The following is an 18,274-nucleotide window of genomic DNA, read 5'->3' on the forward strand; positions in this document are numbered from 1 at the left end:
TATTATTTGTGAATCCATATTGAAGAATAAAAACTTAGAGATTTGCCCGGTGTTAGTGTTGTAGATAATAAAGTGCAGTCGGATTCAAATGTAAAGAGGGTATGAACAGATATGCATCTGTTTGTCTTATATATGAATATTCAACATAGATATGCATCTTGTTGAGTTCAAGTGTAAATATATTACTCCTTATTGCATATTATAAGCTTTATAATCGGAATCCTGTGCCCAATGGACTGATGATTGATCCATATTGCTTGTGTGTTCTTATACCTTTTATGATTTATTAGATGCTGGGGGTGTTTGGCAAATAGCTGATAGTTGGTAGCTGATAGCTGATCGAGTTAGCTGGTAGTTAATAGTTGATTCTGATAGCTAGTTTGACCAACTGATTGTATTAGCTGATTATAAAAAAGTGTTTAGTAAATTAGCTGTTTATTATTAGCTTGTTGCATGTAAAATGACATATAAGGGTATGAGTGTATTGTGTTATTTTAAGATTTTTTTTTTGAAAAATTATTTTAAGTTTTAAATATAACAAAATATGTAATTTATTATTATTATTATTATTATTCTTTAATTACATTTACAATAATTATTATTATTATTTTTTTGAGTACAATAATAATAATAATAATAATAATAATTATTATTATTATTATTATTTCATAAACAACAAAACTTCACAAGCCACAACCCCCACCCGAATTATTTTAATAATAATACCCAAACCCATAGCCCATTTACCAGACAAATCCCTACCCATTTCTTCTTCCTTAATTCCCTAAATCAAAGCAAAGTTCCTCTTCCCTAAATTAGACGCAGAGATGGCGAGAAGCGGCGAGAAGCGAGAAGAAAAAGGAAGAATCAGAAGCGAAGAATAATGGGCAAGAAAAACAGAAAGAATCAGATGGCAGCTAGATGAAGATGCTCTGGTTATTCTTTTTCATTGTCGGTATTTTTTTTACTTTTAATTTGTGAACTAAAAAATATAGCTTGTATGGTCTGACTTTTGAGGATGAAGATGACTTCTGTGATGGGTTGATAGTCTTTTTCATTATTATTATTATTATTATTATTATTATTATTATTATTATTATTATTATTTTGCTTTTAATTTTTGAGTTTTGTTGTATGTTCATGGTTGCCTGTGTGTGAGGGGAAGGCCCGTGTGTGAGGGGAAGGAGAAGGGGAGAAGATGATTGAAGGGTAAAATTATCATTTATCAACTTGAGTTTGATCAGCTATCTTGAAAACACTTGTCTTGGTAGCTTTTTTAGTTTCAGCTGATTGCACCAATAAGCTAAGTGAATAAGCTGATTACCAAACACCAATTTTAGCCAAATCAACTAAAAAATGGCTGATAAGCCAATATCCAAACACCCCCGCTATTTGGAGTAATTCTCTATCCTTTTCTCTGTGGCTAAGAGTAACCCCCTCCCAAAATGATGGATTCCCGCTTGTTGCAGAAAGACTTGAACCAAACTACTAAACTGTTGGTCAGTACTGAGGAAGAACTAAGACAATGCCAATATGCCCTAAAGGAACGAGATTTTATAATATCTGAACAGAAAAAAGCTGGTATGGTTGAGCAAATTTGGGTTTTGAAGTTTGCTTTATATATTGGCTTCTAAAATTCATTATTGGGATTTTGCAGAAAATGCATTGATACATCAAGCATGCGTTTTGCGCGCTGACTTGGAGAGAGCTCTCCAAGACAATGCTGGACTATTTCTTAAAATTAGTATGTTGTTGAGCTGTTCAGTGATAACTTGCTAAGCTTGTGCTGATAATAGGTCAGTTGTAAATGGCTTCCAAGCTGAGCTTGCAAACCAGCTTGGTTCTCTTTGTAACAGAGTGGCCATGTCTATGTCCCAGCAGAGTGAACACCTTCAATGTGTGAGAAATTCTGTGGTTTTGTAAGGATATGTATGCATCCCTACATTTGTTTTTGGAAGGTTATTTCTGCTTTCTAGGGGTTTGAAACTATGACCTAGTGGTCAATGGGTGGGCACTTTGCTACTGCAGCAAACACATGACCTTGTCTCTTCTAGAATACATATCCAATTGGATATTTATATTTTAAAATAATGCTTATAATTAATAATAATAATAATAATAATAATAATAATGTAACATATTTTTATAAATTGGATATTTATATTTTAAAAAATAACTAACATATATATAACTCTAATATTTAATGTGTATATTATTATTATTATTATTGAAGAAGATAAGAAAATATATGGTGGATGCATGTATATAGTAACAATAGTAGAAAAGAAAACGGAAGTTATAACGGTAGGGGTATATTTGTCCAAAATATTATGTAGTACAACTTTTATAGCATAATGTACAAAAAAACATAACGGAAAAAACGGACATAAATATAGCATAATGTATAAAAAAACTTAACGGAAAAAATGGACATAAATGAGGAGTATAACCTTCATTGACATTTATTATGTTTTTAGATTAGATTAGAATACAAATATTACTTGGAAATACAAATAAAGTTATATGTATTTTGACAACAAGTTGCGTGCATAGGGTGAAATGTCAAAAGATATTTGTATGATAAAACGGAAAGTCTGTGACTCCCCGAGTGTCGGTCTCGAAGGAGGGACGTGGATGTATGTCAAACATTCGGGAGTTTACTTGATTGGATCATGCATAGGACTTGAGTGTGGTGAAGGATGGAATTGCAAGTGAGAGTGTAGTTCATTGGTTGGTTTGAGTGCAAAAGAGTAGTAAAGTAAAAGTGATTTTGGGAATATGTAAAAGGGGTAGGGATTGGATAGTGTTCATGAATATTGCATAGTGAGAGTGCAAGGTCATGGATTAGGATTGCTAGGATATTGACTATTCAAGAGTGTGTTGTCTTAGTCCTTTACCACCTTGTGTACTAAGGCTTCTTTGACTTAGGAGTGCCTTCAAGCATCCAAAGTTCTAAGAGGAATTTTATCAAACACTTAAGCTACACACTATCTTACTATTCTTAAGAAGTCCATAGGAACTTTGATTGTGTAAAGCTTTAAATCCTAACTCTAATCAAAGACATGAAAGAGTCAAGAGCTCAATCTCTCATCTAGATTGGCCAAATCCAAACAAGATCTCATCAAAACAACAATCAAAAGACAAGAATAGATAATCCATCAACACAAACTCATAGATCCAAGATATAGAAATAAGATCATCACAAAAGCAATATTCAATCACACAATCCAAATCCCTAGACTAAATTAGCTACTCATGATATGAAATGCAAGCAAAAGCCAATTTAATCCAAGAATAAGATTACTAAAATTATAGAAATGAAATAGAGATCACCTAGAGAGAAGAAGATCTTCAATCCAAGCTTGTTGTCTTCTACAATGGAGATTGATCTAATCTAAAAACTAAGAAAAAATGGAGAAAGTTCTCCAAAGGAAAAACTAAGAAAAGGGAAAACTAAAATTCTGGAATCCTCTCTGGAAATTCATCAAAGGGGTTTAAATAGTCTCCGAAATGACAACCCTAGCTGAAATTCGCGCATCACGCCTCCACACCTCTCACACGCGTGTGAGCGTGCGTGGGGAGCTTCTGGAAAGTTTCCACGCTTGCTCACACGCGTGTGGCCTTCCAGTTTGGTCCTCCGGGGCTCCGCTTTTGCCTGATTTGCTCTTTAAGCTCATCTTTTGGTCCTATTTGCTCCCGGGGCTCCTGTTTTACTTCTTTTAAGCTATAAGTAGCTTCTGTGCATCAGTTAGTGATTTTCAAACATTTACGCACATAATTTACCAAATAAGGATGCTATAGACGCGATAAAACACCCTAAAATGTGACTGAAATAAGGGTATTTCGGAGTCTTATCAAATTTTCCACACTTTGCTTCTTGCTTGTCCTCAAGCAAGACATTTTACTTTCTAAGCATATAAGTCTCCGAGATACTCTCCCATGCAAAATAAAGCTTTTGGCAAGTCAAAATAATGGGTGTCTAAGACTGTTGAAACGGGGGAAATCATTTGTGTTATCTATAAAGGATTTTGGTAAGATATCAGCAACTCAAGAAATATTTTCGGGAAATAAAAACCTTTCGTAGATAAAACAAATAAAACAAGGGATCACACTTCTCGCACCATACGCAAGCATGCATTTCCAAAGTTTCGGTTCACCTTTTATTTAAATAGGGCCTCTAGCCGATCCTACTAGTGGGAACGATGTGCACTAGCTAATCAACTTTCCATCCTTATACGCCAAAGCCCAACGTAAATGTAAATGAGGGTAGGGGCATGGACCACTCACCGCTTTTGGCTTAGCACGGTCCCTCTTTCTTCTCACTTCCTAGGATAACGTCATCGAGACACCCGAATTCACATGGAGATCCATGCTTTTTCAAAGGTCAGTGTAATGGGTACTCGAATCCTAGCAAAGCGGCTCAAGGTCAGTGTAATGGGTACTCGAATCCTAGCAAAGCGGCTCACCTCAGCTCTATTTTCTCATCGAATCCTAGCAAAGCGGCTCACCTCAGCTCTATTTTCTCAATTCTTGGGATCTTTGCGGCTCACCTCAGCTCTATTTTCTCAATTCTTGGGATCTTTTTATGTGAATAACCGACTCCAGATAAAGCTTTTTGCTTACCGAAGACTATGGTTTGGACACAACCCAACGAATTGGCTTCCCTCAATTTTTTAAACTCTTTTGGTGCTTGGCCTTTTGCCTTTTCGACTTCTCCTCGTGTCAACCCCTCATGCCTTTTTCTATTTAATGTTCAAGGGTTTTGTTTTCTCATTAAGCTCACCATTAGGCTCACCTTTTTCCCTATGCCCTACCAAGGTTAGTTCAATTCCGGGCCTCGCTAGTTTTATCTTTCTCAAATTAAAGAGTGCACACTCCCACTTCGAGAGATCCTTGACTAAGGTCCTACGTAAATAAGAGGTGAACATCATGCAAGCAGGCAAGAATATAAACTTATTTGGCTCTAAACTCTCTCATGGGTGCGAAAAGTAACTTCCTCAAAGATATTCCGAGAGTAAAAATTTTTGGGCATCTAGTCAAAATTCTCCCTAGATAACACAAATAATAACTCTCTTTTCAAAACTGCAAATGCACCCGCTTATCATTCCCAAGAGCTTCAAATTCTAATATTAAGCATGTAAGCATGTAAAGCACAAAGTGCGTCCTTTCCACACTTTAAAGTAAACATCGTCCTCGATGTTTCTATACGTACAGGGTAAAGGAACGAAACAGGGATTCTAAGGATAGACAATTAAAAATCCCTTTCCACACTTTGGAAATTGCTCTGGGATAAAGGGTATGCATCAAACGATCCTATTAATCATGGTAAACTTAAGTATACTCATACACAGCTATAAAGAAAATATTTCCACACTTTAAAGATCAAAACGGGGCTTAAAATTAGAAAAGGGATAAGAGGATAAACCAAGTATGCATCCCTCTTTCCACACTTTAGCTTTCAGCATAGGCCTGCTCCCGTTATAGATGCTCTATAAGAAATGGAGACATAACATACAAAAAGGGTTTTCGGAGTACTATTCAATTATTATAAACTGATAGAAATATAAAAGCAGAAACATAAATAATAAAGCATGTAAATAAGAAGAATTATTCAAATATAAATGCGGATAAGTAAAGCAGTTGGAAATTAAATAACATAAAGCAATAAAGGAAAGTAAAGCATAGAAAAGAAATAAAAGAAATAAAAGTCGGAACCCCACACATAGGGATCCTAATGTTCAGACTAGACCAGCAATCATAGTAACCAAAGTCACAGAACTCAGAATCAAGTGTTAATTAGTCAGGACCGAGAATAGTTGAGGAAGGTATCACTCATCACCGAAGGGATGAAATTGCCTGTCGAATCGAGCTTCAAGAGCGGCAATTCTTCTATCATTATTCTCCACCGCTTGTCTCATGCGGTTGAGATCCTCGGTGTGAACATCCTGTCTTGCTGAGATGGATGTGAAATGGCCTTCCTACCAAGTATGCTCCTCACGCCAATAGTTCATTTGTTCCTCATGTAGCTGTCTATGAAAATTTTGCGACGCGGTCCACTCCATTGGAGTTGGGCCTTGCTCCTGTGCAGCGTCTTCCTCCTCATTCTCTTCCTCGTCCTCATCATCATTATCAGAAGCATTTAAATCGGGTGCATCATCACCTCCAAGCCTTAGTTCTGCGGCAAAGAACTCTCCCACGGTAAAAGAAATTGAGCAACCATTAGATCTCTCCCCCATCAATCGGTCCAGTAGGCCTAACCCAATGCACAATTTAGAAACAAAAGGTCCAATAAACACAGTCTGAACCTTTGGCTTTAGCTGGGTCTGGAGCCATTTCCTAGCCTGAACGCCCATGTTGATACTGACATCATTCTCCATGCACCACATGTAGAATAAGTCCTGCTTGTATACCTTGTTTCTATTCGTGGTTCGTCCAGAGAGATTTATAGCAAAGGCTAATCTGATAGCCTTCAAAGCATTTCGGGTGATGAGCTTTGCCTTCAAGTTTGAAGAGTTGTATGGGGCATTGTTTGTGATGCTTCTCCAGTATCGTCTAGCAACTTCATCTGAATCAAAATCTTCTTTGAAATCTCTGAAATAAGGCATGGACACGCTTGTTGCATCATGAAAACCGAGTGTAACACCTAAAGTGTTAACAGACATACTGTAGTGGTTGCCGAAAGGAGTGAATGAAATAGACTCCCTTGCATCGTTGACTTCCCTTCTAATCTCTAGGGTCGCCAAGAATTCATAGGTGACAGGCGCATAGGTGGGTTCTCTCCACTGAAACAGATAGCGGAGCTGTGGGTGCCTAAGGAGCATATTCACTTCTTGCAAACAACCAAATTCTCTTAAAACATTATCCTCAAAGTGACGGCCAACAGAAAGCTGCTTTCCTTTATAGTTGTCTACTGTTGCGAGTTGAATAGGTGTCAAGTGTCGTAGTGACCTTGACCCCGGCTCCTGCGGAGCTGTAGCTTGTTGCCGTGTCCTTGATCGACTTGATTCTCCTACATCATGTTTTGATTTCTTTGCAATTTCTTTCGAGCGTCCCATCCTACAAATTATAGAAATTATCATTCATGGTAATTGGCTTTGAATAAGTCACCATTATATTTGTGTAAAATTCCTTGTCAAGATAATGGATTTCAAACATATAGGGCTAAGAATTTCCGAAAATTTTGCCATAGTTTCCCCTATATTTTGGATAATTTCAAGCATAAGAATATCAACAATATCATTCCATTATCACACACATGCATAAATTCATCATAAGATATATCAATTTGATAGTCAAATAAGAAGTCAACTACAAAAGTCAAGAATTTCAAAAAGTCAACTTCATCTTCTTCCCCAAATTCAAAATTAGGGTTTTGAAATTGAAAATTCAATTTGGGCAATGTAGCATGTGAAAAGTCAAATTGATGACATATAATAGTTCTATAGCAAGTTTACTCATCAATTCAAGCATCAATTTCATAATTTCAACAAGAAATTTAACAAACCCATTTGTTCATCAATGGTGTTCACACTTGAAGTTTAAGAATATACAACAATCCATCAATGTAACCATCAATAGTGAAAGAAAACATTAAAGGATAGTTCTATGAAGCATTATAACCAATTTAATCATTCAAAATCATTCAAAATCATGCAAGGCAATGTAAAATAAATTTCACATTCAAACTCTTCCAAACTCATGAATATTCAAGGATAAAGAGTCAAAAAGATGAAAGATTACCTTGATGTTGACGTTTTAATCTTCTTTGAATGGTAAAAAGTGAGAAGTATGTTCAAACCTTGAGTTTGGTTCTTCCTTGCGTGGAGAAGAGAAGAGAAAAATTGATTTTGGGAGCAAAATAAGGTGGGATGGCCGAACAAGGGTTTTAAACCCGTAGGGGCCTCCACGCCGGTCACACTCGTGTGACCGTGCGTGGGAGCTCTCTGCCTCGCTCCCACGCATGGCAACACGTGTGTGAGCGTGCGTGGGAGGCTACTGCCTCGTTCCCACGCACGGCTACACACGTGTGAGCCTCGTGTAGGTCCACTGCATCGTTTTCTTCTAATTTTGGGCCTTGCCTTCCATACCTATATCCAGTTTAAGCTCTTCCAAAGCAATTTCTAATCTCGAATCCTACAAATTAGTCCTCAAAACATGGTTCCATATGATTGTAGCAATTTATTAGAACAAAAACATTAAAAACGAAAGCATAGCAATAATGTAAAGCATTTTATTAAAATCTTGGGTTGCCTCCCAAGTAGCGCCACGATTTATGTCATTGGCTAGACGCATTATACCTTGGTTTGAATTCAACCAAATTCCTTGGTGGTGGGTAAGAAGCATTTTGGTACCCACGTGTTTTTCCAAGTAAGCTTATCGTTCCTTCGCTTCGGTTTTGGTTTCACTTTTGATTTGACCTTTGCCCTTTCATCGTCATCAGCTCTTTCTTTTGCCTTTTCCTTGTTATCATTCGTGGCTTGTCCTTCGAATCTCAGGGTAATTTCTCCTGAACTAACATCTATTCGTGCCCGACATGTTGCCAGAAATGGTCTTCCAAGAATTAAGGATTCATGGGGATCATCATCTCCCATCTTACAGACAATAAAATCGACAGGCATAAGAAATTTTCCTACTCTTACTATAACATCTTCCGCTAAGCCTTCAGGATACCGTGTGGTTCCGTCAGCCAAACGTAGAGTCAGCCTCGTCGGTTTCAAACGTGGTAGGTTCAATTTTTCAAAAAGATTTAAAGACATGACATTGATAGAAGCACCAAGATCAGCAAGAGCGTTTCTAGGTTCCATGTTCTGTATTGACCATGGGATTAATAAAGCTCCAGGGTCACCCTTCTTTCTGGGGTTTCCCTCAGTCAAATAAGCCGAAGATTCTTGGCTTAAACATGTAATATTATCACAAATGTCATTCTCAAACAACTCACGGCATTCTTTGCTATTGAAGAATTTTCGAATAAAAGCTTTAAATTTACCTTCTCGAGCTGTTTCCTTTTCTTTCGAGCTTTTGACGTTGTCTCTTGGTAGTTTCTTTTCTTTCGGGCCTTCTTCCGAAGTGGTTTCCTCCTTGCGTTCCTTCATTGATAAGGTGCATGAACTGTTCGCATTTTTTAATTCAAGATTAAGACTACAAGAGGTAGTCTTGTTTCTTTGGTCGTCTACCTTACATTGGCAAGTTCCACAGATAGCATCCATTAGATCACATTTCTCATGTGTTTCTTCTTTGGCATCAATGGCGTTGACTCTCTCTTTCGGGTTGTTTTCAGTGTTGCTTGGGAGTTGTCCGTAGTGTCGATCTGACATCATCTTAAACATCTGAGAGATTTGATTCTCAATTGTCTTTAGTGTAGCCTTAGACTCTTGGCGAAGACTAGAAATTTTATGTCTAATCTCTTGAGTAATTTCTTGTTTCAGATTTTCCCGATCATTTTTGAGTTCCATGATCGTCCTTGTAAGTCTTTCATCTACCTCACGGATGTCATCCCTTCTCTGTTGAGTAAAATCAAGTTGAGAGTCGTATTGTGGCCTGAACTGGGTCATTTGATTTCCATTTCCTTGGCTTTGATTGTACATCAATCTGTTCTTGTCATTTTGTCCATATGCAGGCTTGTGTCCATAATTGTACTGTCTTTGTGCTTGATATCCATCATTGTTGTTATTGTTCCAACCCTCTCCCTGTTTCCAATTGTTGTTTGATCTTTGGTTTTGTCCATAAGCATTGAAGTTGGAGTTCCTTTGATAATCTACCGCCTCAACTTGTTCAGATGCAGACGTAGAAGTGCAAATATTGGTGTCATTAGGTCCTCCACAGATATTACAATAAAGTGCTAATGCCATGCAAGGCTTGAGTTTTCCTTCTATTTTTTCTACCATAGCCTGTAGCTTTTTGATTTCGTGATTCATTGCTTCGATTTTGGCCTCACTTGCCACTCGATTATCAACTTCATAAATTCCTCCATGATCTCCTCTTCGTTCATACCAACAGGATGTGTTTTTAGATATTCTCTCGATCAGTTCCTCAGCCTCTTGCAACGCTAGGAAGACAAAGGCATCGCTAGAGGATGAGTCAAGCGACATCTTTCCTTCATCCGTCAACCCTCCATAGAATGAGCTAATCATGTCCCATGGGTGCATCAGATCTTGTGGGCACTGCCTTTTAAGAACTTTAAATCTTCGCCAAGCCTTTTCCAAACTTTCAAGTCTTCCTTGTTTGAATTCTTGTATCAGCCTTCTAATCCTCATAGTTTTTGTAATGCGAAAGAACTCGTTCATGAATTCGCGATGCAACTGTTGCCACGTTCTGAAATGATTATCGTCTTGGCTTTCCAACGATCGTGCTGCCTCTCCTATAACTGAAAATGGAAATAATTTTAGTCGAACTATTTCCTCGCTAACGCCTTCTTGTCTGTACATCCCACATGCTCGTATAAATCTTGTGATGTGTGTGTTGGGATCTTCAGATGGTAATCCCGAGTATTGACTGTTCTGAACCAGTGTAGAATAGTTGGATGCACATGAAAGTTGACATTCTCCATTGGAGGTATATAGATCGAGTTGTGTATGTTAAAATCCGGAGTCATGTAATCTGCGATTGATCTTTGTGGTTCTTGAGGGTTTCCATAATAATCCTCTTCACGAATGTTCTCTTGATTGTTTGCTCTGTTAGCCTGCGGTTCTTCAATGATTGGTTCTTCATGGTTAATTGGTACTTGTGGATTGATTGGAACTGGGGGTGGATTTGGTACTGTTGTGCCTCTTCCTTGTGGGTTTCTTGTTGCGCTTGATGAAGCCATTAGTGTTCCTTGGGTATTTTTCCTTCTAGTTGCTTTATTAATTTCAGGAATGTAGGGTAGTAGACCTTGATTTCCTTTTGCTCTCGTGTGCATTCACCTAGTAAAATTATCAATGAAACAGAAATTTCCACAATTGACTAGAAGTAGTCAATTGGGTTAGTAGCAAAACAAGTAATAATAAAACAAAATTAAGTGGAATGGATTAACATTTCTCAAATATAGCATTCATGCAATCAAAGTAAACAAAAACATATGACAACCTATTGCCCTCCCCGGCAACGGCGCTATTTTGACAACAAGTTGCGTGCATAGGGTGAAATGTTAAAAGATATTTGTATGATAAAACGGAAAGTCTGTGACTCCCCGAGTGTCGGTCTCGAAGGAGGGACGTGGAGGTATGTCAAACATTCGGGAGTTTACTTGATTGGATCATGCATAGGACTTGAGTGTGGTGAAGGGTGGAATTGCAAGTGAGAGTGTAGTTCATTGGTTGGTTTGCGTGCAAAAGGGTAGTAAAGTAAAAGTGATTTTGGGAATATGTAAAAGGGGTAGGGATTGGATAGTGTTCATGAATATTGCATAGTGAGAGTGCAAGGTCATGGATTAGGATTGCTAGGATATTGGCTATTCAAGAGTGTGTTGTCTTAGTCCTTTTCCACCTTATGTACTAAGGCTTCTTTGACTTAGGAGTGCCTTCAAGCATCCAAAGTTCTAAGAGGAATTTTATCAAACACTTAAGCTACACACTATCCTACTATTCTTAAGAAGTCCATAGGAACTTTGATTGTGTAAAGCTTTAAATCCTAACTCTAATCAAAGACATGAAAGAGTCAAGAGCTCAATCTCTCATCTAGATTTGCCAAATCCAAACAAGATCTCATCAAAACAACAATCAAAAGACAAGAATAGATAATCCATCAACACAAACTCATAGATCCAAGATATAGAAATAAGATCATCACAAAAGCAATATTCAATCACACAATCCAAATCCCTAGACTAAATTAGCAACTCATGATATGAAATGCAAGCAAAAGCCAATTTAATCCAAGAATAAGATAGCTAAAATTATAGAAATGAAATAGAGATCACCTAGAGAGAAGAAGATCTTCAATCCAAGCTTGTTGTCTTCTACAATGGAGATTGATCTAATCTAAAAACTAAGAAAAAATGGAGAAAGTTCTCCAAAGGAAAAACTAAGAAAAGGAAAAACTAAAATTCTGGAATCCTCTCTGGAAATTCANATATGAAATGCAAGCAAAAGCTAATTTAATCCAAGAACAAGATAGCTAAAATTATAGAAATGAAATAGAGATCACCTAGAGAGAAGAAGATCTTCAATCCAAGCTTGTTGTCTTCTACAATGGAGATTGATCTAATCTAAAAACTAAGAAAAAATGGAGAAAGTTCTCCAAAGGAAAAACTAAGAAAAGGAAAAACTAAAATTCTGGAATCCTCTCTGGAAATTCATCAAAGGGGTTTAAATAGTCTCCGAAATGACAACCCTAGCTGAAATTCGCGCTTCACGCCTCCACGCCTCTCACACGCGTGTGAGCGTGCGTGGGGAGCTTCTGGAAAGTTTCCACGCTTGCTCACACGCGTGTGGCCTTCCAGTTTGGTCCTCTGGGGCTCCGCTTTTGCCTGGTTTGCTCTTTAAGCTCATCTTTTGGTCCTATTTGCTCCCGGGGCTCTTGTTTTACTTCTTTTAAGCTATAAGTAGCTTCTGTGCATCAGTTAGTGATTTTCAAACATTTACGCACATAATTTACCAAATAAGGATGCTATAGACGCGATAAAACACCCTAAAATGTGCCTGAAATAAGTGTATCTCGGAGTNTATGTCAAACATTCGGGAGTTTACTTGATTGGATCATGCATAGGACTTGAGTGTGGTGAAGGGTGGAATTGCAAGTGAGAGTGTAGTTCATTGGTTGGTTTGCGTGCAAAAGGGTAGTAAAGTAAAAGTGATTTTGGGAATATGTAAAAGGGGTAGGGATTGGATAGTGTTCATGAATATTGCATAGTGAGAGTGCAAGGTCATGGATTAGGATTGCTAGGATATTGGCTATTCAAGAGTGTGTTGTCTTAGTCCTTTTCCACCTTATGTACTAAGGCTTCTTTGACTTAGGAGTGCCTTCAAGCATCCAAAGTTCTAAGAGGAATTTTATCAAACACTTAAGCTACACACTATCCTACTATTCTTAAGAAGTCCATAGGAACTTTGATTGTGTAAAGCTTTAAATCCTAACTCTAATCAAAGACATGAAAGAGTCAAGAGCTCAATCTCTCATCTAGATTTGCCAAATCCAAACAAGATCTCATCAAAACAACAATCAAAAGACAAGAATAGATAATCCATCAACACAAACTCATAGATCCAAGATATAGAAATAAGATCATCACAAAAGCAATATTCAATCACACAATCCAAATCCCTAGACTAAATTAGCAACTCATGATATGAAATGCAAGCAAAAGCCAATTTAATCCAAGAATAAGATTACTAAAATTATAGAAATGAAATAGAGATCACCTAGAGAGAAGAAGATCTTCAATCCAAGCTTGTTGTCTTCTACAATGGAGATTGATCTAATCTAAAAACTAAGAAAAAATGGAGAAAGTTCTCCAAAGGAAAAACTAAGAAAAGGAAAAACTAAAATTCTGGAATCCTCTCTGGAAATTCATCAAAGGGGTTTAAATAGTCTCCGAAATGACAACCCTAGCTGAAATTCGCGCTTCACGCCTCCACGCCTCTCACACGCGTGTGAGCGTGCGTGGGGAGCTTCTGGAAAGTTTCCACGCTTGCTCACACGCGTGTGGCCTTCCAGTTTGGTCCTCTGGGGCTCCGCTTTTGCCTGGTTTGCTCTTTAAGCTCATCTTTTGGTCCTATTTGCTCCCGGGGCTCTTGTTTTACTTCTTTTAAGCTATAAGTAGCTTCTGTGCATCAGTTAGTGATTTTCAAACATTTACGCACATAATTTACCAAATAAGGATGCTATAGACGCGATAAAACACCCTAAAATGTGCCTGAAATAAGTGTATCTCGGAGTCTTATCATATTTGTATATGTAATATATATATAAATTTAGTACATATATANAATTTTCCACACTTTGTTTCTTGCTTGTCCTCAAGCAAGACATAAGTCTCCGAGATACTTTCTCATGCAAAACAAAGCTTTTGGCAAGTCAAAATATGGGTGTCTAAGACTGTTGAAACGGGGAAATCATTTGTGTTATCTACAAAGGATTTTGGTCAGATGTCAGCAACTCAAGAAATATTTTCGGGAAATAAAAACCTTTCGTAGATAAACAATAAAACAAGGATCACACTCTCGCACCATACGCAAGCATGCATTTCCAAAGTTTTGGTTCACCTTTATTTAAATAGGGCCTCTAGCCGATCCACTAGTGGGAACGATGTGCACTAGCTAATCAACTTTCCATCCTTATACGCCAAAGCCCAACGTAAATGTAAATGAGGGTAGGGCATGGACCACTCACCGCTTTTGGCTTAGCGCGGTCCCTCTTTCTTCTCACTTCCTAGGATAACGTCATCGAGCCACCCGACTTCACATGGAGCTCCATGCTTTTTCGAAGGTCAGTGCAATGGGTACTCGAATCCTAGCGAAGCGGCTCACCTCAGCTCTATTTTCTCAATTCTTGGGATCTTTTTATGTGAACAACCGACTCCAGATATTTTTGCTTACCGAAGACTATGGTTTATTGTCATTGGTCCCAAGGGGATGGGGTACAAGTCTAGAGGGGGGGGGTGAATAGACTTGTATAAGATTTTGCAAATCTTTTCAACCTCTCGTGTGTATTGAACTTAGGATGTTTAGGTTCGATACCTCACGAGGTGAAGACAAAGTTTTATGCGCAGCGGAAAGTTATCCCCTTTTAGTTAGCACGAGTTTGAGTTAGTTCGAGAAGTGCGTTTATATGCAGTGCAATCGAGGTTAGCGAGAGATAAAAACAGTAAGTAAATGCAAGAGAGATTTTTAAGTGGTTCGGCCAACCCGCCTACGTCCACTCTTCTTCCAGAAACTCCCTGGAAGGATTGCACTAAAAACTTCCCTTTTTAGTACAATATCGAGCGCTTGAGCTTTGATCACGAAGCCCGCCTCAAGCCTCAGGTTTTTCGCCCCGCTTCTTGTTACTCCACCTCTCGAGCACTTGACCTTTGATCCAAGCCCGCGTCAAGCCTCAGGATCTTCACAAGACAGCTCCCAGGTTACTCCGCCTCTCCAAGGTCTTTCTCCCCGCTTCCAGCTACTCCACCTCTCGAGCACTTGACCTTTGATCACCAAGCCCGCGTCAAGCCTCAGGTTTCTTTCACTCGGACAGCTGCCAGGTTACTCCACCTCTCTTGCTTAATCCAAAGCAAGGTGTTTTTGGTTGTCACAGTTGAATGTAACAGGCTCCAATCTGACCACAAGCTATCGTTGAATCAACTTCGATGTAGAGCAGCTTCGGTCACCTTCTGGATGTTGTAACTCTCTTGAAACACTAAGATGTGTTTTCTCGCTGTTTTGAATATCGATGATATTCCAAGTTAAGCACTTGCACTTGAACGTTTTAGACAGACACTTCTTAAGAATTTCGAACCCCTTCACTTCACTTCCCCTTTTTTTCTTTCTGTGTCTTTACGTCCTTATATATGAGAGTAGAGGAATAATTCCGTGGAGGGAAAATTATTCTATATATATATATATATATATATATATATATATATATATATATATATATATATATATATATATATATATATATATATATATATATATATATATATATATATAGCTCTAGTTATATTATGTACCTATCATACCATCTATGTTATACGTGTATATATATCTCTCTCTCTATAATAAAGCCATATCGCCTATGACAATCAGCATTCAGCATTTTCCCGCCCATACAATGTGATGTCGTTTTGGTGGCTTATCTATGTACATAAATTTGTAATATTTATTTTTGTACATCATATTTGTTGGTCCCAAGGGGATGGGGTACAAGTCTAGAGGGGGGGGTGAATAGACTTGTATAAGATTTTGCAAATCTTTTCGACCTCTCGTGTGTATTGAACTTAGGATGTTTAGGTTCGATACCTCACGAGGTGAAGACAAAGTTTTATGCGCAGCGGAAATGTTATCCCCTTTTAGTTAGCACGAGTTTGAGTTAGTTCGAGAGGTGTGTTTATATGCAGTGCAATCGAGAGGTTAGCGAGAGATAAAAACAGTAAGTAAATGCAAGAGAGATTTTTAAGTGGTTCGGCCAACCCGCCTACGTCCACTCTTCTTCCAGAAACTCCCTGGAAGGATTGCACTAAAAACTTCCCTTTTTAGTACAATATCGAGCGCTTGAGCTTTGATCACGAAGCCCGCCTCAAGCCTCAGGTTTTTCGCCCCGCTTCTTGTTACTCCACCTCTCGAGCACTTGACCTTTGATCACCAAGCCCGCGTCAAGCCTCAGGATCTTCACAAGACAGCTCCCAGGTTACTCCGCCTCTCCAAGGTCTTTCTCCCCGCTTCCAGCTACTCCACCTCTCGAGCACTTGACCTTTGATCACCAAGCCCGCGTCAAGCCTCAGGTTTCTTTCACTCGGACAGCTGCCAGGTTACTCCACCTCTCTTGCTTAATCCAAAGCAAGGTGTTTTTGGTTGTCACAGTTGAATGTAACAGACTCCAATCTGACCACAAGCTATCGTTGAATCAACTTCGATGTAGAGCAGCTTTGGTCACCTTCTGGATGTATAACAGTTTAGCTTTGTAACTCTCTTCGAACACTAAGATGTGTTCTCTCGCTGTATTGAATATCAGGATGATATTCCAAGTTAAGCACTTTGCACTGGAACGTTTTTATCAGACACCTCTTGTTAACCTCTTGACCTCTTTCACAACCCCTTTTTCTTCTGTGTCTTTACGTCCTTATATATGAGAGTAGAAGAATAGTTCCGTTGGAGGGAAAACTATTCCGTTTGAAATTGGTCTCCCACGCCGAACATGGGTCTTTGCACAATTTCAGCATTTTTCATGGAGTAGTGGTCTTGTAACTTGAGCCTTTTGTTTTGTAGTGAATATTCCATATTCCACTTTCTTGAGTTCATGCTTCACTTGCTTCTTTTGGATAAAGTTACTCTTTTTATGTTCCCATCATTCCTTGTTTGGGGAATCTGACCACTTCAGGATTGGTGCACTTCTTGACCGTTTGTGGTGGAGGTCTGACGTGTCATCCACTTCCGTCCATTTTGAAACCTCCCGCTCAGCACCTCTTCAATATTTTATCTCCATGATATTCTTCTTCTCCAAACTTAGAGTATTTTATCTGCACATGTTGACTAACATTCAGCCTCTTGGAGAAGTGCCGGTTTATCGAGACCATAAAAGATGTCTCGACCACTTGATGTTTCAATCCCATGTATCGAGAGGTCTATCTCTCGAATATTCTTTACGTCTCGAACTCGATAGGTATATCGAGAGGTCCTTACCTCTCGAACTTGGCTTGTGTCTCGAGACTTAGTTGATGTCTCGTAGACCCTTATTCCTCCAGAGTTGTCTCGTGCCTGCTTCTGATCTATCTGTTTGCTTACAACACGAAAACTTCTAAGTTGTTCAAACAAGTTTACCTTAAGCTTAAATATTTCCCGAGTTGAGCTCAAATTACCCGGTTGTATTTTCGCTCTTAGTTTACTTATCGAACTTACATTGTTTTGCCTATGTATCGAGACTTGGGGATTCTTACTTAACAGTTGGTATCATCAAAACCTATTACATGGTGTTCCTAACAATTTCCCCCTTTTTGATGATGCCAACACTTATACTTACTTATATGGCTGATTTGAAAAAGAAAAAGCATTGATTTTATTTTCAGCGCATATGGTAAGTTTGACAACTGATCTACTAAAGCAAGAATAACCAAACTCACGCAACACCCCAACAAAAGATATATATTATCATAACAGGAGTGTTTTACAGGGCTTTAGCAGAAAAGAGAGAAGATAAAGAACAACATCAAATTCGAATGCATGTAGACATCGAGAGCTTACTGCTTATTCGCTTTCCTCTTCTCGTTTATGGCTGCTCGTGTCTTGTGGAGGTCTTCAAAGTTCACCTGCTCTAGATATTCGTTTGATATATCCAGGTGAAGGTAATTGACAAAGGCTTCACCTATGAAGTTGCCTTCAATCACCCCATCTCTCCACCATTCGATGCATTCCGGAAGAGTGAGACCGCTATGAAGAGCTAAGTCAGTTTTGGTAAGAAGACTTACTATGATTCCATGAAGATATTCGTTTGAGTCTTCTTTGGTCCCTGCCTTGTAGCTCTGTAGGAGTAGCTTGTCTCTCTTCTCTTTGGCTGTTTGTTGTTCTTGTTTCTTTCTTCTGATTTCCTTGTCTTCTTCTCTTCTTTCTCCTATTTCCAGTGAACGCTGGATCCTTAACATATCTGCTCTTTCAGCTTCCTCCAT

At 38.5% G+C, this 18,274-nt stretch overlaps 1 long non-coding RNA gene across 2 annotated transcripts; it reads left to right on the forward strand.

Annotated features, from left to right (window-relative positions):
• Window positions 1-767: 767 nt before the first annotated feature.
• On the forward strand, window positions 768-2,036 carry LOC116032896. Of its 2 annotated transcripts, XR_004100803.1 has the most exons (3): window positions 768-1,397; window positions 1,470-1,581; window positions 1,658-2,036. It is a non-coding gene; the product is annotated as an uncharacterized LOC116032896 (long non-coding RNA). The 2 variants fall into 2 exon arrangements; XR_004100802.1 differs by having other exon boundaries at window positions 768-1,581.
• The last annotated feature ends 16,238 nt before the right edge of the window (window positions 2,037-18,274 follow it).

This window comes from Ipomoea triloba, chromosome 10 (genome assembly GCF_003576645.1).
Source record: "Ipomoea triloba cultivar NCNSP0323 chromosome 10, ASM357664v1".
NCBI lineage: Eukaryota > Viridiplantae > Streptophyta > Magnoliopsida > Solanales > Convolvulaceae > Ipomoea > Ipomoea triloba.